The sequence below is a fragment of the Ceratotherium simum genome, chromosome 31 (assembly GCF_057802395.1).
Source record: "Ceratotherium simum simum isolate JZ-2026a chromosome 31, ASM5780239v1, whole genome shotgun sequence".
NCBI classification, from domain to species: Eukaryota; Metazoa; Chordata; class Mammalia; order Perissodactyla; family Rhinocerotidae; genus Ceratotherium; species Ceratotherium simum.
The window spans coordinates 14,642,850-14,667,757 of record NC_141930.1 but is presented as its reverse complement, the minus strand read 5'-3'; positions in this window follow the sequence as shown (position 1 = coordinate 14,667,757).

Below are 24,908 nucleotides of genomic sequence, written 5' to 3'. Positions count from 1 at the left end.
AGCAGATAGGGCTGCTCAGAATGGAGCAGATATAGGATGATGACATCACACATCTGATAGGATCTCAGATAGCCACACAGTGTATTTTCAGGCCCCATGGGTCTTATGGCAGCAAAATTGATTCCTGTGCACCAGTGAAGGGCAAGGAAGTAGCAAGAAGAGTCACCAGAACTAGGGCCCTCACATATTGGAACCAGGAAAATGCATCATGACTCCTATGGACCAATGACTTCAAGCCAGTTAAAATTTACTTTTGGAGTTGCTTAGATGTCCAAGCCTTCCTCCTTATCTCCAACTCCAAAGGGAAATCGTAACTGATAGCTGGTCATGGTAGCCACGCCAGGGGATGGTGATTCTACTGAGGGTTCTAGGGAAAGCTTTCTTCACTGCCTTGAAGGAGGCCCTGGAAGAGACAGTCTCTTTCTGTCTCTGAGTGTTGCTGTCTCTTGATTATCTCTGCGACTGCTGCAGCCACCTCACAGTCATAAGGCAAGACAACTCAAGAGCAAAGCAACACGGGGAGGAGGCAGAGAAAAAGAGAACAAAACTACGGTCCTTCCTGATGCTAAGCCACTGTATCAACTCAGAAAACTGCCCTCCAATTAGATGAGGTCATATATTTTTCTTTATTACTTAAATCACTTTTTTTGACTCAAGATTTTCTGTTATCTGAAATCAAAGGCATTCTACTTATATAATTTTCTTGAGAGTGCCTCAAAAAACCTAGAACTTATCCTTTAAAAACCAGCAAGATCTTCCCCTTTGGCTCATTTGCAGTAGTTTCAGTATCAATTGGACACCCTTTGTCAGTCATTATGTGTGGAAACGGTTCAATGAAACATCAAACAAATGGCAGAGAAGGAGGCCAAGATGGAGTACATAGTACGTTTTATATAAAATCACTCAGCTGAGGCTTGTGCAGACAGCTCACAGTGGTTGAGAGATTTTATAGGACAGGGAACTAGACTCATTGCTTGAGGGTGTAGAGTTCAGTCTGCAGCGCTAGCTCTCATCGTCCAAGGGCACATGAGAGTAGTCAGCACATGGAGGGGATATACGTGAATGTTGCCTCAGGAAAATATCTCAGGGAGAGAGATTATACGTTTAATTAATTAATAATTTTATATAATTGTAAAATGAATCAATGCTGCATGAGTAGCATCAAACAGGATACTTAATTGGCATGATTTCATGGTCTCCATTCTCCAGAGAGTAGAAGCCTGAAGAATAGGACAGAAAGCAGACGTTAGGAATTACACAGGCTGGTGGGGAGCAAGAATCTAAGAGAGGGAAGAAGGGAAGGTTGGAGGAGGAGGGAAGGAAAGTAAAAATTCGAAGAATCTACTGTGGTAGTGATTGCAGGTTAGCTCCACCCAACCATGAAATCTGGTTGAGGCGGGAGGCAGGTGAAGGTAGAATGGAGAGACAGTCTGAAATAATCAGGAAACGTTGAGTAGATGTCCTAGGAGCAAAGAAGTGGCAGAGATGGTCGACCAAAAGAGATATTTGAGAGTCTATTTAAGAGAGGGATTAAAAGAGCCAAGGCTAAGATGTAAGTAACTAAGAGGGCTGAGTGAGCATGAAGGATGGAGGCCAGTGAACGACAGGGGAGTAGTTCCATGAGCACCACATGCTGGCCTGTCATCTATATGGATGGAGAGAGGAAAATCATTTCAGAAAAATGGCATAATCATTCATTATTGGCTAGATATTCCATGTGAAGAGAGAAAAAACTGCATTTAATGAAGGTGTTTAGCATAATATTATTCATCTCTTTTTACTTTGAAAACACGAAGAGATACAGTGCACATTTTATAAAGGTGTTTGCCTTAGTCTGCTTCAAAAGGCAGTCACCACACACACTGGCTTGCTGAGCCATTCCCAGAGGAAAACTTATGGATTTGTTGAGAAGACCATCTGATTAGCCTAGACATAAATGGCAATATTCTTTTTTTAATTTTCTTTTCAATGCCTGATATTTTATGACAACTTTCTGCTCTGCTTACTAAGGAAGGTTGAGATAAAAAAAAATTAAAGAAGTCTGTCTCTAGTTTTAATTGTTTTCTCCCCTATGTTGACTAGTTTCTTCTTGCTGTTGTTGTTCGTTGGTGTTTATTTTTGTTTACTTCCTCAGAAGTTGTTACCCAAGCTGAGCCTTTGGGTCCCAGAGGAGCTGCAGTTTCACCCTCAAGACACAGACTTTGTAACCTCTTGGGCACCATCAGACACCTCCATTGATGACCCAGAATGAGAGTACAGGGACCACATGTCCTGCGTGTTTTCTAACAACTACGTAGACTTAAGGTCTTTGCTTCAATGCTGTTCTTGAGAGCTAAGACTAGTTTATGTAATATGGAATGATGAAAGAACTTGGACTTTGGGATGTGATGGATCCTGTATTTTTTCCTAACGATGCCTTCTAGAGAAAGTTACTTAACCTCTCTATGCCTCAATTTCCTGTCTGTAAAAAGAAGGTGACAATAATGTTCATCTTTCACAAGTTTTATAAGGATTAGGTGAAATAATGCATTTTGATATCTGATAAAATAAGTGCTCAATGAATAGTAATTTCCTCCTCTAATTTTCCTCAAATAAGTTAAGATTCAATTTTTTAAAGCAATAGAAAGACTTCCATTTGGGTCTTTTGTTCCACTTTGTTTATGGCTTGGTGGCTCATGGGGACTAGAAAATTCATTTCCAACAGACCTCTAATCTTGGCCTTTATGCCTAATTTAGACTTCCATCACCTAACTATTCCTCAAATTGTCTTCTTTTCTTTAAACGTCATTAAGTTCCCCTTTATGATGACTTATTAAAGTCCCGCTAAATGGACATAAATGGACCGCAGTGCACCACATAGTACACATGTAACACAGAATTTTCTAATGCACCATCAATTGGCACTACTTAAATGATATGCCACTCTAATTAACATTAAATGTGAAAATGAAAATCATTTTCTTTCATGTTTAGAGTTTTAAAGTACAATATGGATGATCTGTGTTTCTTTAAAAAGTTTTCCATAAAATGTTGATGGGGCTTTTTTCTCTTTAATCTACTTCGCTTAGCAGCAGAGGCATTCCAACTTCTGTCACCAGTCATTATCATTAAGTGACAATTGCTGCATCTTACAGTGGGAAAAAAACACTGGAATAAAAGTCAAGAGACTTAGTTTTAACTCCAGCTCTGCTATCAACCAGCTGGGAGAAATTGAACTAGCTCGCTAAATATTCTATTACATTAAGTGATTGGAAAAGAATTTCTCTTGCCAAGTAGTCTCAAACACAACATTAACATTCTGTTAATCAAGAAAAAAGAGAGAGACTGTTTCACACCCTATTAATCAGAGCAAAATGTTTTTTAACTGCAGAACTTCTCAGGGCCTTTAGTATGCTAATGAATCTGATGACTCTTTAGAGAAATGTATATGTTGGATTTCCCAATTCTGACTTCCCCATTCCATAATTCTGACTACTGATTGATTGATGTTTAAATAACATTGAATTAGTTCTTGCTGTATACAAGACTATGTGGTAGCACTGCAGATACTGAGATGGAAGATGGATTCTCTTCCTGCAAAGATTTAGTAATCTAGTTAGGGAGAAATAGAATACCAGAGTTATTCAAATCCAAATCATTTGTTAATTTTATTCATATCCCTTCCTCACACCCACATCCTCAACAATATCAAAGGATTTTTGTTTTTGAGGAAGCTTGGCCCTGAGCTAACATCTGTTGCCAATCTTCCTCCTTTTTGCCTTTTTTCTCCCCACAGCCACAGTAGATAGTTGTATGTCATAACTGTGCATCCTTCTAGTTGCTGTTTGTGGGATGCCACTTCAGTGTGGCTTGATGAGTGGTGCGTAGGTCCGCGCCCGGGATCCTAACCTGCGAACCCCGGGCCGCTGAAGCGGAGCAGGCGAACTTAACCACTACGCCACTAGGCTGGCCCCTCAAAGGATGTTCTTGAGGTGAAACTAGGAGGTATGTGTACAGTGAGGAGGGAGAATTAGTCAAGCTTCTTTGGTGACAGCGAGAGTTGTTTATGCCAGCAGAGGAAACCCTTCCGCTCACTCTCACTGCTCTCCTAAGAGAGACGCTTAACCACTATCCCTCATTTTAGCCATCTCTAAAGGGAGGGATTGTTGCAAGGGATTTAATATTCTAATACATAAAGAGCTCTCACAAGTCCACAAGAAAAATACAAATACCTTATTTGGGAGAATAAGTAGAGCGCGGACACATGAACTAAAAATCTATAAAGATAAAATAAACCTTAAAATAAAATAAAAATAAATAAATAAAATAAAATAGCATAATACAATATACACACACATACACCAACCACCATTCTGAGCACTGGAAATGAAAAAATGACTAGAATAAAATTCTTGCCCTCAAAGATCTGACAGATTTATGGGAAGACAGATACATAGACAAGCAGTTAAAAAACAGTGTGGTAATGCTAAAATACAAAGCTCCAAGGGTCCCACTAGAGCACAGAGGAGAAGCTATCTCTCTCTGGACCACTCCCACAAAGGCATCCCAGGAGAAGAGGTGTCTTAGCTGAGTCTTAAAAGACTCAGATCAACAAATGAGGGAAAGGAGTCTAAGCAAAGTGTTCATTCTTTTCTGTGGTGTTATCTAAAAATAGTACAGCCCAATAGGCCCCAAATATGTGAAACCCAATAATTGTCATTTCCAAACAGAAATAAAGGCTGTCTCCTATTCTTTTTGACCTCATTCCTAAAATCTCCCCTTAGACATTTACTTTGTTTATATATAATCAGTCCCTTAGCGCACAGCCCTAAATCACTTAATTAACCTGTTTTCTAATAAAGAGCTATAGTCAAGCATGTTTAACAAGATTGAGGCACGCTTGTTAGGTAATACATCACATCAACTTGACACACCTGATTTTAGCCAAGGACTGTTAACAGTTATATGCACTCTGCCACATCTCTCTACTTTGTTACTCCTGAGCTGTAGAGACCACTCACCTATGTGTAAGGACCACCCCAAAAATGGGAAGGTGTGACTGTCTCCACACTCAATCTTCAACTCATGGGAGACATGTGGTGATGGAATGCCTCAGTCTCCCTGACCTGAAGTGAGACAATTCTGAGATGCATTCTGCACAGCTAGTCGGACCACCATCAAGATTGCATCCCACAAGGTTAATACACTCATCAAAGCACCATTGATTGGTCTTTCTCCCATTCTCTCTGTGGTAGGCAGAATGGTCCCCCAAAGATGTCCACGTCCTAATCCCCAGAACACATTAATATATTACCTTATATGGCAAAAAAGACCTTGCCAATGTGATTGAGGTTAAGGACATTGAGATGGGGAGATTATCCTGGATATTCCAGGTGGGCCCAAGCTAATCACAGGATACTTTAAATGCAGAGAACCTTTCCTGGCTATGGTCAGAGAGAGAGGTGGCTATGGAAGAACGATCATAGAGATGCAATGTTGCTGGCTTTGAATACGAAGGAAGGATCCATGAGCCAAAGAATATAGGCAGCTTCTAGAAGCTGGAAAAGGCAAGGAAACAGGTTCTCCCCTAGAGCCTCCAGAAAGGAATGTAGCCCTGCTTTTAGTCCAGTGAGACTTTTGTTGGACTACTAACCTGCAAAACTCTAAGATAATAAATTTGTATTGCTTTAAGCCACTAAGTTTGTGGTAATTGGTTACAGAAGCAATAGGAAATAAATATGCCTGTCTAACTTTTCTGTTTCCTCACTTATGTATCCTAGAATAATCTCTGAAATAAACTACCTGCAGCCAAGTCCTTGTCTCACGGTCCAAGAGAGCACAAAGGATGCTCCCTTTATGAAAGCAATAAGAAATGCCTATTGCTGGGACACTGCCATATTTGGATAGTTTTAATGATGACTGTCCTCCATGAGCCAGCGTGGATAGTGGGAGATGTTACCATGGAACAGACTCCATAGTTTCAATGGAGATGATAAGATTCTGGAATAGCAGAGGCCAGAAGACACTGCAAAGGTAGAAAAAATTACCATAATGGGCAGCTAGGCCAGAGTGGTCAACAGCATGCCTTGGCCTATTGATCTATCATGATAACTAATAGATCACGATATTAGGGATGAGATAAGTGGGCAGCTGATTAGGGAATGTCTTGACTTGTACAACAAGAAAAAAAATTAACAGCTGGCAAGAAGGCTAATGTCTGCTACCTCAATGGAGTGTTGCAAGTCCTTTCTCTGAGCCAAATCTCACATGCATAGCTATTGACTGAAGCAGAGACTTGTTCTCCTTGAGGAAGGACCTTGATCGTTGGTGCAAGTATACTCAATAAATATTCCCTCAATACTTCCCCAAAGAGCTATATACAGAGTTTTAGATGGTAATAATACCAGGGGTCCCCAAATTCCACTATAATGTTTATCATGGTTGCTTACAGAGGCCAGGTGATAATTGGAGTCCTGAACCAATACATCTTAGAATGATTCCAGTGGTTCTTGGACCAAACTTGTGTGAACCAAACCAGTATTTATAGGAAAAAAATCAACAAAACCTCCGCCATCTTAGTATATACTATTGATCTAATAACACATTCTTTTTAATCCCCATCAGTAAAGAGAATTAGGAGCAGTTTGCTTTTATATGGGGAAAATAGCAGTTCACATTCAATGTCTTTCCCAAGGGTTATGTTAACTCTCACGCTCTCTGTCACAAAACAGTCAACGAGGATACTGACTGTCTTGAAATTCTGAGGAATGATACATTGGTCCAACACATTGACAACTTTATGTTAAGCAGAAAGTTGCAAATACACTGGATGCTCTGCTAATACACTTGTGTGCTGGAAATAAATTTATAAGTCCACCATGTTGGTAAATTTTGTATAAGTTCATTGATCTGAGACATGCCGAGACAACCTCTCTAAGGTGAAGGATAAATTCTTGCTCCATGCACCCCCTGCCGTTAAGAGGTATAGTGCTTATTTGGACTATTTGGATGTTAAGGCAGCATAAGCCACACTTGAGAATATTCCCCCAACTCATTCTCCATCAGGTGACCTAGAAGCCTATCAGTTTCAAGCAGGGCCCAAATCAACACAGGGCTCTGCAGCAGGTCCAAGCTGTGGTTCAACCTTCCCTGCCACTTAGGCCATATGATCTTGCAGATCCAATGGTGGTAGAGTGGACACTGTGGAGTCTCTGGCAAGCCCCAGAGGAGGGGTCATAGTGTTCCATACTTTCTTCAGGGAAGGAAGGCCATACTTTCTTCAGCAAAGAACTACTCATCACTTGAAAAATAGGTCCTGGCATGCTCCTGAGCCCTAGCAGGGACTAAAAGCCTGACTATAGAATATCAATGAGTGTGCAACAGAGCTGACCATCTGTGATTGTCAGATCCTCAAAGTCATAAGGTTGAGAGGGTGCAAGAGCAATCCCTTGTACAGTGGAAATGATATATTGGGGATCAAACCCAGGCTGGTCCAGAGAACATTAGTAAAATACCTGAAAATGTGGCTCAGACTCTCATTTCACCTATCACTGTTGACCTGGCATTGCTACGTCACCTCCTACCTATGGCCTCATAGGAATTTCCCTATGACCAGCTGATGAGGGAGAAAAACACTCAGGCCTCACTTAATGGATGGGTTGGCTCAACATGTTGGTGCAAGCCAAAAATGGACTGCTGCTAAATTACAATCCCACTCAGAGTTGGCCTTAAAGGATAGTGGTGTGGGAAAACCCTCTCAGTGAGTAGAGCTGCAATCATTCCAGGTCATCAAATTTTTATGAAGGAAGAAATGGCCTGGAATAAGAATAAAAGCAGATTCCAACAGCTTGGCTGGTTGATCAATGGCCTGGAATATCAGAAGAATGGAGGCAAGAAGTTTGAGGGGTGAAACCTGTAAACGGACCTGTGAAGTGGCACAAATTGGGAAGATAGCTGTGCTCATGTTATTGCCTACCAGAGATTACACTTCATAGAGAATGAACTAATGAATTCAATGGACTGGATGATTCATCCACTGGACATCAGCCAGGTTCCGTCTTTGGCCACCCCAGCATACAAGAGGACCATGAACAGAGTACCTGTCCCCGGTGATAGAGTTGAAAGCTATACATGGACCCAAGTCACGACCTCCCTCTCACCAATGCTACCTCTGAAGCCTGACCCTTCAACAGCACAGACCAAATCTTAGCCCTTGCTGTGGTTCCATACCTCCAGGAGACCAGACTACCACCAGATAGTAAATCAATTGCTGCAGATCTCTATGATCCTGGAGAAGTCAGCAGTTGATCCTGAGTGGAATTGATACCTAGACTAGAGAGGAGTTTGCATTCTGGTCATAGTGCTTCTGCCTGCACTGCAATGAGGGCTCTAATAGAGCCTAATTGCTGATGCAGGATCTCTCACAACATAGCCTCAGACCAAAGGACCCATTTTATGCCAAAGGAGGTACACGGAATGGCACACAACCTGGATCCATTGTTTCTCCCATACACCATATCATCACCCAGAAGCAATCAGCCTGACAGAATGCTGGAGCAGCCTATGAAAGGCTCAGCCAATGCACCAATTTAGGGATCACACCTTGTAGGCTTGGAGTGCAATTTTCCAGGAGGCAGCAAATACATTGAAGCAAAGGATGATATATTGTGTGGAATTAGGATTGGTATAGTTTGCCATCTTTCCCAGTGTCCCACTTGCAAAAGCTGTGTTTCTCATTTCCGCTGGACGTTGTATAAATTAGAATATTGTTCAGTAAATATTCACTCCCTCCACTCCCCAACCCACCCACACACACTCTATGGGAAGAATATACTCCTCTGCTCTATTGATTCTGGACTTGGCAATGTAAGGTTCTTGGCCCCTGAGAGTATATCTCCCCACACTTTGACTTTAGGCTCTAAGGACTTTCTTTAGCTGGTGGTATGGTAGTGGAGAATGGCACAAGCAAAGGCTTGATATGTGCTAGGGCAGTTGGCCTTGCCCTCCTATGCTTTTGCCATTACCATGAGAATAACACACTCAGCTAACCTGCTGGTCCCAGAAGAATGAGACACATGGAGTAGAACCAATCTAGTGAACCAGCAGACCCACGGCTTAAAGCAGAGCTTTCCCCGTAGGTCTGTGAGCATGATGATAAATGTTTATGGTTGGAGGCTACTGAGTTTTGAAGTGGTGTCTTATACAATAGCTGACTGATACAGAGGCCCTAGTTCCAAGGGAGGTGGGGGACACTTCCATCAGGTGACACAAGTAACAGTTCCACTGAACCTAAAGCTAGATTACTACCATTCGCTTTGAGATCCTCATGCTGGTAGACCAGAGAGCAGTTATGCTGCCCAAGCAATCAGCCTTGATAATCATGATAGGCTAAGATTGCTGCTACGTAATGGGGCTGGGGGGGAAACATGGCAGATTTGCCAAAACATCTTTCGGTGCTTCCATATGCATTATAACAGCAAGCAGGCAATTGGCACAACCACAGCTGATAAAGGGGGGATAACCAAAGGCTCAGAGTCCTCAGGGATAAAGGTCTGTGTTCTTCTACCAGGCAAGCAAACTAGATCAGAGTGCCTATGGAGTCAAAAATGAAGGAATTATAGAATAGGTGGTAGAAAAGGGAGATAATGGAATATAATTATGGCTTCTCTGGGCCAACTGCAAAAGTAGGGACTATACTTTTTCCCACTAACCCTTCTATCCTAAGCCTTTTTTTTTTAAAGAGGGATTATAACCACCTTTAAGAGTTAGTGACAGATGGCAATTAATGTGGAGAATGAAAGGATAAAAGGAACTGTCTGGTGTGAGGGGTGAATTGAGCAGAAGAGAGGAAGGAAGGAAAGAATGAAGGGAGAGAGGGAGGGAAGGAGGGAAGTATAATGGGTTGAATGGTATCCCCCAAAAGATATGCACAAGTCCTCACCCTTGGTACCTGTGAATGTGAGCTTATTTGGAAATAGGGTCTTTGCAGATGTAATTAAGTTAAGGATCTTGGGATGAGAACATTCTGGACTTAGAGTGGACCCCTAAATCCTATGACTGGTGTCCTTGTAAGAGAAAGGAGAGGGAGATTGAGACACAGAGACACTGAGGGAAGAGGCTGCATGAAGATGGGAGAAGACATTGGAGTGATGCTGCCGCAAACCAAGGAACATTTGGTGCCACCAGAAGCTGGAAGAGGCAAGGAAGGATTCTTCTCTACAGCCTTCGGAGGGAGCACGGCCCTGTGGACACCTTGATTTCAGACTTCTGATCTCCAGAACTGGGAGAAAATAAGTTCTTGCTGTTTTAATCCCCTAAACTTGTGGTCAATTGTTGCAGCAGCCCTAGGAACCTAACACAAAGGGGAAGAAGACAAGCGAGAATTGTAAATCGCTGAAAATTGCTTACTCTGATAGAATTTATAAAATAAGGGATAATGAGTGATCACAGCGATTCCTTCTAACATTCTTCTAGCCCAAAACATTCATGGGTCTATAAAGGTCATACTTTGAAGGACTAAGGGAATATGAGCGAGATGGAATTCTGATGTGCTCCCTTAGCCATGCTACATGGAGGCTCCTCTACAGTACAGGCTGAATATACTCACCAGGGAAATCTTTTCTCCAGTAACGGAAATAAGAAACTTTCCTTTGCATTGTTCTGTGAACTGTATGTGGGAAATTGCCCTGCAAGAATTCAGTGAAGACTATTCGATTCAAAATAGTTAACACAGTTTTTAAATTTATATAATAAAGAAAATAGATTTAATTTTAGCTTTAATGCAGCAAAGATCGAAGAAAATGGAAAAATACTGATGAGTGTAATTCAAGTATAAAATATATAGAAATGAACTTAATAAGGAAATTGGCCTCCAGCCCTACCATTAGGTTTCAGTTCTGCAGGTAGAATAATTATGTAAAAAAAAAAACATCTTTTTTACTCATTAACATCTTTGGTTCTCAATTTCGTTAATCAAGCAGGAAAGCTGGAGGTGAAAGATGTTTCTGCTGGTTCTCAGGCAGAGATGTACAGTGAATAGGTTTAGAATTTGCATCTCAGAAATTCAAATATAGAGAAAAATGTACAGATGTTCTGGTATTTTTTGAATGTAGATTTTCAGGTACGAGTGATATGAATTCACTTGCTTATATATGATTTTATTAACCCCACATTTTTGTTGTCCACAATTACTCCCTGGTGAGCTCATCCGGTTTCATGGCTTTATATTCCATCTTACTGCCGACAACCCCCAAATTTATGTCTCCAGCCCAGACTTCTCCCCTGAACAGCAGGTTCATCCATCCCACCACCTCTTGACATCTGCATGTACGCGCTGAATAAACATCTCAAACTTCACATGTCCCAAACTCCTGATCTCCTCCTTGAGCCTGCTGCAGTGGCTCACTCCTCCGTTTTCATTAGCAGCATGTCCAGTCTTGTCATCGTTTTTCCTCTTGCATCTCACACCCAGTTCTTTACAAAATTCAATCGTCTTTCCCTACAGAATACATCCAGATTCTGATCACTCCTACCATTTCCACCCTACGCCAATCCATCATTCTGACCTGGATCTTGCAACAATCTCCCCACTGATGTTTCTGCCCCGAACTTTGGCCTCCTACAATCCAATTCTCGTATAGCTGCAGGAAAGATTCTTTTAAAACTTGAGTGAGATTATGCCATTCCTTTGCTCAAAATCCTGCCGTTGTTTTTCCTTCTCACTCGGAGTAAAAGGCCCTCATTATCTGTCTCCCTGACCTTGCCTGCTACTACTGGTCCCCACCCCTTCCTCCATAGCCACGCTGGCCTTCTTGCTCTCCTTAAGGACAACAGGAAAGTCCCCTCTCAAGGCTTTGGCTACTGCCGTCCCCTCACCTGGAATGTTCTTCTCCCATATTTCCTCATGGCTGGCTCTCTCCACCTCCTGAGTGTCTTTGCTCAAATGTCGCCTTCCTGCTTAAGGCTTCCTCAACCACCTCTGTTCATCTGGATCCTCCAAGAAGCCAACACCAAGAAGGGGTCAGCTGTGCAAGGATTTTATTAGGGGAAACACCTGTGAGGGAAAATCGCAGTGAGCTGGGGATGGCTAAGAGAATCACCAGACTGGGAAGCAAGTCTGACCTCGAGGGAAGGGAAGAGGGAAGGAAGTTGGGGTGGAAGTGTCTGAGACTATGCTGTTTTGTGGGATAGAGGCCTTTGCAGCGTCTTGCAGCAAAACTGAAGTGCTTGTTTTCACTAGGGAAGAGTGGGCTACCTCTGCAAGCCCAGAGCTTCTGGGGGAAAGGGTGTGGTAAGGTCAACATCCTCAGGGGTATCCATAAAGATGTCTCCACCCCATGTTTCAGGATCCTCTGACCCTCACATAGCAGGCCTGCCTTGGCTAAGTTTTCAAACAGCCCTGCAGCTCTAAGGTTTAGGTCTTCAGCCTGCCCTCACCTGTGTCTGCCCTGCCACTATAGGGGATAAAAGCTTCTTTGTAAGTTGTCAAATAGGCCCTAAGACTGTCAAACTGTTGACAGCTGCATTTTGTTATTATCCTTCTGTAGGGTGTGGATACAGCTTAGCAGTAATTGGCAAACTCTGATATCATTGCAGGCACTGCTCCCCGAATATTTTGCAAATGCCTATATATCGCACCTGCCACAGCATTCCCATTCCCACCAGGACGTGGTGCCAGGTCACAACTGGTGAAATCTTCAGCAATGGAGGAGCTACCTTGTGTCAGGGACCATCAGTGTCCCACCTACCAACCAGCACAGACAGCATCCCCTCCACCTGCTGCTGGGCGGTGGTGGGTGAGCCAGGCCCAAATGCCCATCATACCACTTGCCAGCTTCCTTGGACCACTGATGGTACCACTTCTATTAGTCCAGGTCTTCCAAGAGACAGATAGCAGGATGAGATTAAACGTGCTTGGATTTTATTCAGGGAAATTCCTGGGAGGCAAGTCTGCCCCAAGTGAAAGGGAGAGGGAAGGAAGGTTGGGTAGACGCATTCTAGAATGCCACACACACTAAGCAAGGTTCCGCAAAGCCCTCAGGGAGTCCTCAATCCAAAGTCGGCTGTCAGAGAAGTCCCAGGGATGGGCCTGCCTTGGTGCAGCTGGAGCCCTTGAAATTTGTGGTAGGCATACCGTCCCCCCAAAGATGTCCACATCCTCATCCCTCGAACCTGCAGATTTTACATTATATAGCAAAAAGAGATTTTGTCAATGTAATTAAGGTTAGAGACTTCAAGGTAGGGACATTATCTTGGATTAGGGACCAACCGAACCACATGAACCCTCAAAAGCAAAGAACTCTCTCGGGATAAAGGCAGAAGAACCATGACAGAAGGATAAGTCAGAGAAATTCAAAGCATGAGAAGCACTCACTGTGCTGTTGCAGGAATGCAGGTGGCTTTTAGGAGCTGAGAGAAGCTCCAGCTGACAGCCAGCAAGGAAACAAGGACTTCAGCCCTACAACTGCAAGGAACTAATTCTGCCAAAGACCCGAGTGAGTTGGGGAGCAAATTCTCCTCTGGAACCTACAGATAAGAGTCCAGGCCTGTCTATATCTTGATTTCAGCCCTGTGAGATCCAGAGCAGAGGAGCCAGCCAAGCCCACCCAGGCTTCTGACCTACAGAAACCAGGAGATAGTAGATTTGTATTGTTTTGAGTCGCAAGTTTTGGGGTAACTTGTTAACAGCAGTAATAGAAAACAAATACACACTCCCTGTAGCTGGAGATCTGTGAGCACACTCTCCAGGCCTCAACACCACCCTATTTAAAGGTGCAGCCCAAACCTTTACTCCCTAGCTTTATGCCTGCCTTCTCTCCATAGCATAGATCACTTTCTAATAGCCTATATAATTTCCTGATTGGTTTGGTTTATTGCCTATTTCCTTCCACAAGGACAAGAATTTTCATCCATGTGCTCACTGCTGGGCCTCCAACAGTGCCTGGAGCATAATGAAACGCTTTTTTAAATTGAATGAATGACAATTAATACTGCCACATTTCCATTTGGTTTGGGTCATGGCAGTATGCAACTGAATGCAGGGGATGTGAGTCAAGAAGTCCAAGAATAGACGAATGTAAAGCTATAAAAAATGTGCCATTGATCTACTGTCTTCCGACCTAGGATTTATGTGGTCGCTGATCATCTGAGTAGCAGCATGTCCTATGCCCATGCTCACAGATTGATTCGTAATTTGCAGCGAGGGATACCTAGCTACAAATCCTCTGGCTCACTGATTGTCAAGGGTGTGGCTAGATCCATACTCCCTGCTCCTTTCGTGGATATCCTGGATTCTCCCACTTAGCTAACGCAAGAAAGCTGGTAAACGCTGACTTTGGCATTTTATAGTTTACAAATCACATTAACACCTGGGATCTGGTTATTCTGGTGAGGTCATTCAACTGAGGTCCACATGATATAATTTCCAATTTAGAGATAAACTGAGGCTCAGAAAGAGAGTCATTTGTTCGAAGTCATGAAAAGAATTAGAAGCAGAGTCTGCATTCAAACTCATGGTTTCCAATTTCAAATGCCATCTTCCTGACATTGTGACATGCTGCCTTTTGGCTTGAGGGGTTTGAAAAGTGATGAATGAGAAAGAAGGCATGTGGAAACAGAGAAATTGGTTTAACAGATCTAATTGTGGAAGAATGAGAAGATTTTGAAAAGAGAAAAAACAAATTAGGGCATAATAAACTTAGGAAGAATACCAAAGAGCTTTCTTTTTGAACATGCCTAAAAACAGACCGCATGCATTAAACATGTACACAAGCACTGGTGATTCACCCACATAATTCACTAACCTGGATGTGACCCAGGGAAAATTCTAATGAAAACCAAGACTCTAGATGCTCTTTTCTCAATTTGCCAAGAACAAAATAAGGAGAGAATCATAAGCATCGCTGAAGTCAGAACATCTTAAATTATCATCTCTCCTCAAACCCCTTGTGGCTTTCACCTGATGAGAGAGGAGCACCTGGTGTAGATGCCAGGCTTCCTTCACATTTCACGCTGATAACTACCAATTTTTCTTCTAAAATGGAACCTGCTGTGATTGTTCCTATAACATGGATCCTTAAAAAAAAAATTGGGGAGGGGAACAGTTATAAAAGTAATACTTGGTCATTTTAGAAAATTTGAAAAATGGAGAAAAATATTAACAGTAGGAAAAATATTGCTCAAAGTGCCACCCTCCAGAGTCACTGCCTATTAACATTTTAGTATACCTCTATCCAATTGGTTTTTGTGGGTCTTTGCACGTTATAAATAAAATGTTATAAATAAAATTCAAGTACTTTAAATTCTACCTCCCCAGATCCATTTTCCTCTCTCCCCAGATCCAATCATATTAAAAAGTGTGACACAAATCCTTTAAGTCAATCTTTGCTGTTTTTCTTATATATACATTTGCATTATATTATTTTTGTTCTGAAATTTTTGTATAAATGTTGCCATACTGTACTTAAGCTCTCTCCAACTCAGTTTTTTCCATTCAATCTAATTTTGTGATCTATCCTTATTGTCAAAAACGAATGTATTGCTCATGAATTTTAACTGCTGGATATTTCATTACATGACTAGACCACAATTTATTCCCTCTGAATAACATTTAGTTCTTTTCAATTTTTTCTCTTTTATGTAAAAAACACCACAATGGATATTCCTAAAATACGACTTCTTGGAGCACTTTTGCAAGAATTTCTGTGGGCAATATTTTTAGAGGAGAAATTGCTGGATCATAAGGTATGCACAATTTTAGTTTAACTTGATATTGCCAAATTACTCTCTCTATAAGGGTTGTACCAAATCACACCACCAGCACTGTATGAGAGCTCTTTTCCCCACATGCCTGCCAACATTTGTGTGTATATGCATACATATACATATATATATATATACACATAGGTATACACATACATATCTATATAGACATCTGTATGTACATATATATTCTGGAAATAAATTTTGGTTTACATGTTGCAAATATCTTCTTTCATTTACCTGACAGACATTTACCTTTTAACTGGATTATTATACAAGTTTTAATTTTGATTATAGGCAAATTTATCAATCTTTTTCTCTAAGAGCCGTGTTCTTTTATGTCTTATCTAAAAAAAATCCCTTTCTTGACACTGAGTCATGGTGAGGGATATTCACTGTTTGCCCTTGCAGATGTACCGTCCACCCTTCTCCATTCTGTTGTGTGCTCTGAGAAGCTGACCTCTGTAGACTGCATCAACTGGGCTCCCTTGGCCTCTGGTTTCCAGTTGGGTTTGGCCAGTGGGAGGCATCTGCAGGAGATCAAGAGGCAAGAAGTGGGAAAAGTGAGGTATTTATATTCTTGATTTATTCTCTGCTGTGTGAAGTTTTGGCAATGAGTGCGTTCCTCTATGTAGGGTCACAGCGCCTGATGAGTGGCCATTTTCTGCAGCTCCAGGTTTCCCTTCACTTCTCCTTTCCCCTTCAAGCCTACGAATTGGAACAGCTACATCTGCTGTTCCCAGCCCCAGAATGTTTCATCATCCCATGTTGGTTTCCCTTAATCGTCCTCACAACTTTGTAAATAGTCCAGTCATTAAACTCTCTTCAATGACCACTTTTGAGTGACCACCTGTCTCCTGCCCAGATCTCGATCAATATAGTCGTCAATATATTCTCCTGTACATTGTTCTAACAATTTTTAGTGTTTCTTTAGAATTTGTTTATGTATATGCTATGAGGTGAGGAACTAATTTCATTTTCTCCCATATGGAAAGCCATGTGTCCAATGCCATTTATTGAATAATTCAGTTTGCCCACTGACTTATGATGCCACCTCTATCACACAACAAGCTAGCACATTTACTTGGATCTGTTTCTAAGTTATTTATTCCATTCCAGAAAGGCAAGACACTTAACCTCTCCATACAGATAGTACTAGTATGTTCTTTATATTGTTGTTGTGAGGATTAAGTGAGTTAATACTTATCTGTTACTTTAATCAGTACAGAGTACATAGTAAGAGCTAAAAAACTTTTTAGCTATTATTGTTTTCACTACTATTTGTAGATCTTTGTATAAATTCTGCATTATTTTAATGACTGCAGCTTTATAATTAACGTTGATATCTGCTAGGCCAAGTCTTTTTTCTTGTTTTTTATTTTCTTTTAATTAAAATTTTATTAAATATTTTAAGCATTTTTCATTTAAAATTATAACATAAGCATTTTCTTGTCATTAAAAATTGCTTGTAAAAATAAAAAATTATAAATAATTTTTATAAAATTTTATAAAATATTTATAAAAAATTATAAATAAATAAAAAATTAAAAATAATTTTTAATGATTGCCTAATATTCCATCATATCCATATACCCTAATTTACCTATTTTCTTGAATTTAGACCTTAAAATGTTCCAGTTTTTCGCTATTGTCAATAATATTTACATAAGTTTTTATCTGAATTTCATATTATTACTTTAGGCTAGAGCTCTCAAAGTAGAATTACTAAGTTGAAGTCGGTCAAACTCAGGGAGCTAAGGGTACTAAAAATCAGATATTCTTTACACTTTTGAAATAACAAACTGTTAAAAGAAATACCTGTCAACTAGCAGCTTCTAAATGTGGTATGTGGTATGAGCAATGGATCCCATGATTATATGCCCACTGCTGTACGTCTTTTGCTGTAAAAGTTGGAGGCAACAATATTTGGGATCTTATGTCACTAAATCTGATATTCTATAAATTCTAGGTAGTGTAGGCTGAAATATTGCATAAAGCAAAGGAAAATTTATACCTGGAATATGATTCAATTCCAAAAGGACAAACTGTTGACCTATTCAGGATAGAAGGGATCTTTTCAGGGTAATCAACTTGTTTCCAAGTGGCTGATGAGTTTCCTCAAAGATGGTAACGTATTACAGGCTTAAAGTCAGACTTTGTGGATCATGAGTTGGACATTCAGCAGCAGTTGTAGATATATCAGCCTTGGTGAGAGAGAGCCCGTGGTGGTGGACCCACGTACAGCCTCCACTCCACCATAGCTACTCCACTCATGAACCCATTGCATAGCACTGGGTAGCCAAGGACAGAGAATTATTGTATTTAATGGACTAATTATTCAGTCCACCTGTTGGCTAGTGTCTTTCCTGCAGTGGATGCTCTCCGGTGGATGTTAACATCTGAGACCAAGACCCTTCCACTCCATGCCCACCCCCATTGGTCTATCAACATGCCTCTTCCACAGACCTCCTTGTGTCCAATATTCCAGTCTTACACCTCTGGGTCCCTGATCAACTGCCAAGCCATTTACCACCACCTGTAAGTGCAAGTAAATCCTTGCCTCAGGCATTTTTATCTCAGTACAAAGGGGATGACCAAATGGTCATTAGGAAGATTTCCACTTACCATTATCTTTCAGAAGCACCCCTAACTGGGACTGTATTGCGGTAGCAATCCATTTCCATCAGCATACTAAGCCATGAATCAAGCTCCGTGTTTTTCTCTTACATCAGCTGGTCAATCTGATGTAAGATTGAGATAGGCAATCTCCCATGAAGGTACAGGCATAAGCTAAAGGAGAGGCCCTGCTGTAAAAATGATGAATCTGGGGGTTCCTTTGGGCCTGAACTCAGATGTATCAACATTATAAAAATGGATTGCAGCTGAACCCCTCCAACCTTGAGTCTTGGTGGATCTGCAGCACTTACCTCATGATGGCCAGCCTGGACTGTATAGTCACGTGGTTCAAACACTCAATCTCTACCAGGGTCCAGAATAATATCAAGAGCAGTTTTTTAATGGTATATAGTTCTCTGCTGCAGATGACATGACCTTGCTCCAGAACCCAGGGGTCTGTGCTGTTACACTCCTATTGTGGTTTGCCAGAGACTCCATGTGGCATTTTTACCTTCCAACAGATCCTTCTAGCATGATGAAATCTGCCATGTCATAGCGCCCAATTGGCAAGCAAATGTGTGATTTCAGGTGAATCTCCAGGCTCAGCCTGATTCTACAGGGAAGTCTGGAGTGTAAATAACAGCATAGAGTATGTTCCATTTTTGAGGAAGGAAGTTACTCTTTTATATCTGTGTATCCATTATTGGACTGCTCCAGGTTGGAGGGAGAGTAGGTAAATTCTCAAGCGCTTTCACCTCTCAGCTGTCTAGGAGAAGCAACTTGAATAGACTAATGGAGGTTCTTGAAGAAATTTGGAGGAGCAATCCAATAAGAGTGACGCTCACTGAAGTAGGAGGGTGGTAAAGAGGCTCTGGTGATCTGAGCAGAGCACCAACATAGTCCATTACAGCAGGCCAAGCATGGAATTATTGATGGCATGAGTAGATCCTATGAGGCCAAAGCCCAGTAAATGTCAGATACAACAGCAAATCCCCCAACCAAAACCAATCCTTGATACCAATAAAAACATACATGAAACCCAAAAAATACATCCAGCAAGTTCTGTGTTTCTGTATAGGTTGTATATAGATACATGTAATATTTGTCAATCTCTCAGTTCTTATTCTTTTCCTTTTTTTGACGTCTTGTTCATAAAAGAATTTTCTATGTTCTAAATTCGTTCTTTTTACGCCTTGGAGTTAGTTTTCTTTATTCTAATTTAACAGGTGACATTCTGGTACTAGCATTATTACTTTTTAAAACCTATAGGCTTCATGCAATTCATTTTCTAGGTTTAAACCTAATATTTTGGAGTGAAGTTGAAATCACTGATGCTATTTTCACCAAAATAATTTTTGATTATGGTTAATGTCGTAAAGAATTCTCAGTATTTACAGTATATGGCTGTGGTTTTAGAATGCTGATGGGTACTTGGGTGATATAATAGGAAAACTATTTGTGGTGATGACAACCACAAAGAGAAGGAATATGTAGGTACAATGTCATTATAGAGGGATGAAGCTTACTTTTGTAAAAATAGGACAAAATAGTTTGTTAAGTGTGACCAACCCAAACAGACAAAAATAAATAAAATTTTGGTGATAGCTATTTCAACACCTAAAAAGGAAAGAATTCTCTATTTCCATATAACCTTGGAGGAGATTATATGGTGTTCAGGGTCATACACTCAGAAATGGTGTGATAAATATTATGACATTTTAAAAGTATGATTTAGCCATTGGGCTAATATCAAGTGGAAAATGAAGTGATTTGTTCCATTAGACCCAAGAGATTACAAAAACTAATTATTCCATTTCTTCCTCAGGCTTAATCTCTATGTCTGTTGTCCTAAGAAGCTAATTCTCTGAAGATGCTATTAGTAACTCACTTCTGCATTGTTCTTCCATCCCACACTGGAAATAGTGCAGGTGTTATAAATGTCACTGTTTCCAAATCATAGACCTCCATTAATCATTTATATTTATGGTTTACCAGGAAATAATGTCACTAAGTGGTAATAGGATATTATTATGATAAAGTAAATAGGATATACTGAGGATATTTTAAGAAGAGTGTGCGCTTTCCACCTCTGTACCTTAGTGTGTGCTGTTCCCGTGGCCCAGGACTCTCTGTATCTCTCTCTGCTGTTGATTTTCTGCTTGTGTTCAAGGCCCGGATCAAATATCAGCTCTGTAAAGCCCTCCCTGTCCTCCCCAGTAAAAAGCACTCTCTCCCTCCCCTTTGCTTATTCAAATATTTTAATACTTTTCAGGTCCTGACCGTGTGTCTCTCTCTAGCTCTGTGCCCGCATCTTGTCTGTCTACTCTATTACATTTTAAATTCTTAAAATGGATTCTTCTCATCTTTGTCTCCCCAATACCCAGAACAATGCTTGACACACAGTAGGCACTCAGTGAATGCTTACATCATGTCTTATTTTTTTCTGCAGGGTCCCTTCACCCATGACTTCATCAGTACCTGTCAATATGGATGCCTTTTTGCAAACGTTTGTAGAACCGAATAGAATCCATTTACACATAAGACAAATATTTGATGATTATTTCAATTTTATTAACACTCTCCAAATGGCACTAATAGTAGTAGATAGATGCTTATTGCCATTGCTATGAGCCGTCCATAATGGCTCTTAGGAATGAATAATTGGCTTCAACTTTCTTCAGTAAAAGCCTATAAACTGAAACCACTATACATGTGTACTGGAATTGGACAATTAAATAAATGGATGGGAGAAGGTGGCAGCCAGGTTTCTCACTGTTGGAGTTCAGCAAGGAGAGAAGGCAAGAGTGATCCATGTGACAATAAATTAGAATTGGAGACATCAATATAAACTCATGTTTAGCTTGATATAAATACAGATTGATATATATTTTTGTAGATAAAGATAAATATACAGGGCTTATTATGCACATACGTATTTCCTTGCTCTCTCAACTGAGAGGGCCTAGAAGTAACAACATCTCAGTAGCAAGGAGCACACCTAGCACTCAGATCTTGATTTCTAATACCATTCTCCAATAAAAGGAACCAGGGATCCTTGGAGAAATGGCTGATTATAGAACTGAAGCAGGAAACATACAAGATGAACCTGGAGCATCTTATAGTGCCAGAAAGTAAGGAAGTGCTAAAAAAAACCCAGAATGATGGGGATATGCCAAAGGGGCACAGGAGTCAATTGAAATAGCTCCCAATGGCCAAATCTACAACAATTTGAACAAGAAAAAAAAATAAGGTAGTTTTGAATTATAAGCCAAAGTATAAAATAAGTATCTATGAATCCATACTGATGTAAATAAAAGATAGATAAATAAACAAATAAATAGGGAGAAGAGACAAGCCTCCTCTGCCGAAGAATTTCAATAACTTATGTAAATACTCCATTCTCAAAAAGGGGAAGCAGAGTTCCTCATTCCTTAAGTGGAGGCTGCACTCAGTGACTGCTCTCTAAAGAGGACAGTATAGAAAGGTGAGAAAAGAGTAGCTTTACAGTGGAGAAACTTGACAAAACTACCTCAGGCAAGCGCTCAAGATTGCCATCAACAGTGATAAATCATGTCAATAGTGGGATGCGATGAGAATGGCACTTTAAATCCGTGGGTCTTCTTTTATCTCTTTTGGGGTCTTCTTCCCCAAAACCCATTACCCCAGTCTACTTATGAGGAAAACACCAGAAAAATCCCAGGGGAGGTACATTCTACAAAATACCTGACCAGTACTCCTTAAAACTCTCAAGATCATCAAAAATAAGGAAAGTCTGAGAAACTATCACAGCCCAGAGGAGCCTAAGAAGACATGACATCTGAAAGTAATGTGATATCCTGGATGGAATTCTGGAGCAGAAAACGAATGTTGGGTAAAAACTAAGGAACGCTGAATAAATTGTGGACTTTAGCTAAATTTTCTTAAAACCTAGAAGTTCATAATGCAAAGAGTACAACTAGAAAGTAGGATATGGTCTGGAGTATGGTAAACATTTAATATGTATTAGATAAATGAGTGTGGGAATGAATGGTCCTTCCTTACATTTATGCTTCTCACCCAAAAACATATAGGGACCATGAGCATATAAATATGTATATTTATATCCATATATGTCTATATATGTCTATGGATATAGATACTAATAAGTAAAAGTAGATAGGCAATTATATACATTTCTGGCTTATTGGTTTAACCTTACTTTCAGAACTGAAGCCTTTTATTCTCTTTCTCCCTCTCTCATTTCAACAGAATATAAAAATGTCTACAGGCAAGGTAGTGACACAATTATAGGGCTCTTAGCATCTGCATTTCTGTAAAACTCAGAGATAAAGTTGTAGGGAAACACTAAACCACTGTATTTAGAAACGACCACCACGTGTAGCTGCTGATTGCTTCTCTTCATATCTCTGCGACAAATGGCCACACATTCCCTCATATATTTCAGAGGGATGCTGGACACACCACTTTTCACAGTCCTTGACCACATGCAGCTCACTCTCCGTGTTCTGAGGGATACAGACAGTTGAACCAGCAAGTCAATGCACTGTAACCAACTGCATCCGACATCGAAGAAGGCTTAGCCAAAGAATTTTGACTCAGCAGGACTTGAAGGATGAATAGGTGTTCGATTGGGAAGCACAAACATGTTAGATCTTGAGAAAAGAGGGAAACTTAGGAAAACAATTCATTCTGTGCCTCTACGTGGGGACAGGGGTAAGAGAAGCCTAGGAGTAGAATTATCCTACTAAGGAAAAATGGCGGCAAAATAGCAAAGTTGGTGAGGGCTGTCTTTGATGCTTCCTGCTCTTAGGGGAGTGAAGACAGTTTAGGGTCTGGTGTAAGACATCCTATGTTATAGCCCAGCTCTACTATTTATGACTGAGTGAGCTACTGAAACTCCCTATTCTCCAATTCTTTATCTGTCAGATGGGATAATAATATTGCCTACTTCACCTGGTGAGAGAATCAGTGAGATAATATATGTGTCAAACACTTAGCATAGCATCCGGCACATGAGCGTTCAGTAGATGCTGTTGTTGTTAATCTTAGTGCTGTTTTTGATGATAATGCAGGCCAGTCCTACTGGGGCTGCATGGTCTCTCTTGGGTGGCATGCCTGTGTTTTGGGAGCCCACCATCAGAGAATCAGGGGGCACCTGCCTTTGGCTGCATGGAGCCTACCATTTGGGCTTTTCCCAAGTATTGAAAACAAATCATCTTATCTTTTTCATAAAAAGTCTTATTTTTATTAAAATATCTTTGAAACTGCTACTTTGTAATTTTTGTATAACTTTTCAGGAAAGAAACTTTCTAGAATTCTTTTCTAGAAATAAAAACATCTATGTACAAACTGAGTACCTTTTTCAAGTTTTAAATAATTTACCTCCGCTTAATGGGTAAGAAGGGCAGAGATGTATCAGAAGTGTCTGCCCAGGTCTCCCCCATCTCAGGTGCAGAAAAGAAATCCCCGACCCTTCTATGGAATTCTGAAGATCAGAGCAATCTCCTGAGAGTTTCCTTCCCTGAAAATTACCATCCTTTTCTCTCACCCATACCCTTTCTGTCTCCAATTAATGATATTCCAAACCCTACCCCTCCCTCACCAGCAAGATTCCCCCTTTAGTTTCTAAGTGCTCACTTCTTCCTTCATTCTGGAATTATCTGGTCAATGTTTCATTCCTTGGGGTTAGAACCCTACACTATCTAATAAAAACTCATCTGTCCTAGAGAAGGCCCCATCACAACCCATTCTAAAGAGGTAAAATATACTGTATAATATTTTAACTAGACATACTAGCCCAAATTTGCAGCCTATCACAGAGAAATAATTTAATGACAGGAATGTCTGGGCAAGTAGGAAGGAAGAGTAGTTTTTGGCAATCTGAAATAGGAGGCAACTACTACCCTCACATTTTTTTCCATTGACAAGATAGCCATGAGCCCAGGCCGTCTATTTAGAGGCTTTGGGACTTAGAATAACGCACAATGTGTCCCCTCGGAACATTGCTATACTGCAGACATTTTATTAAATTTAATACCAAGACTAGCCTAGATGGAAAAAGAAGCTATGCAAGGTTAAAACATATTATGAATAGTTGGTGCGGGAAGGGCAATTATTTCAACTTTGGCTGATTGGTACATGTCCATGTACATGAACATTTGGTCTTTATTTAATACATCAACCAGTGGAATCTACCTGCTGCTCATGTGTCATTGACACCCTGAGGTGGTACCTGGGCCAGCCAGGGCAGCAACTTCAGAAAGCTAGGGTGAAGGGTGTTCATCCCAATTCTACCACAATTTCAGATGGCCTCTGTGCTCAGACAACCGACATCTTTGTCCACTTATATACTCCCAGCCTCTATCAAGTCAATGGAGAGCATACTGGCTTAGTGAGACTTCGGTAGGAAAGTCAACTGGGAGGAGAATGGAGGAAGGAATGGGGAATGCAGGGGGAAGGAGATAAAGAAAGGAAGAATCACGGACTCTTCAGGTGGCCAGTTTCTTAAAGTCACTACTTCATCTTTTCATAAACAGTATCTCCACCATATGACT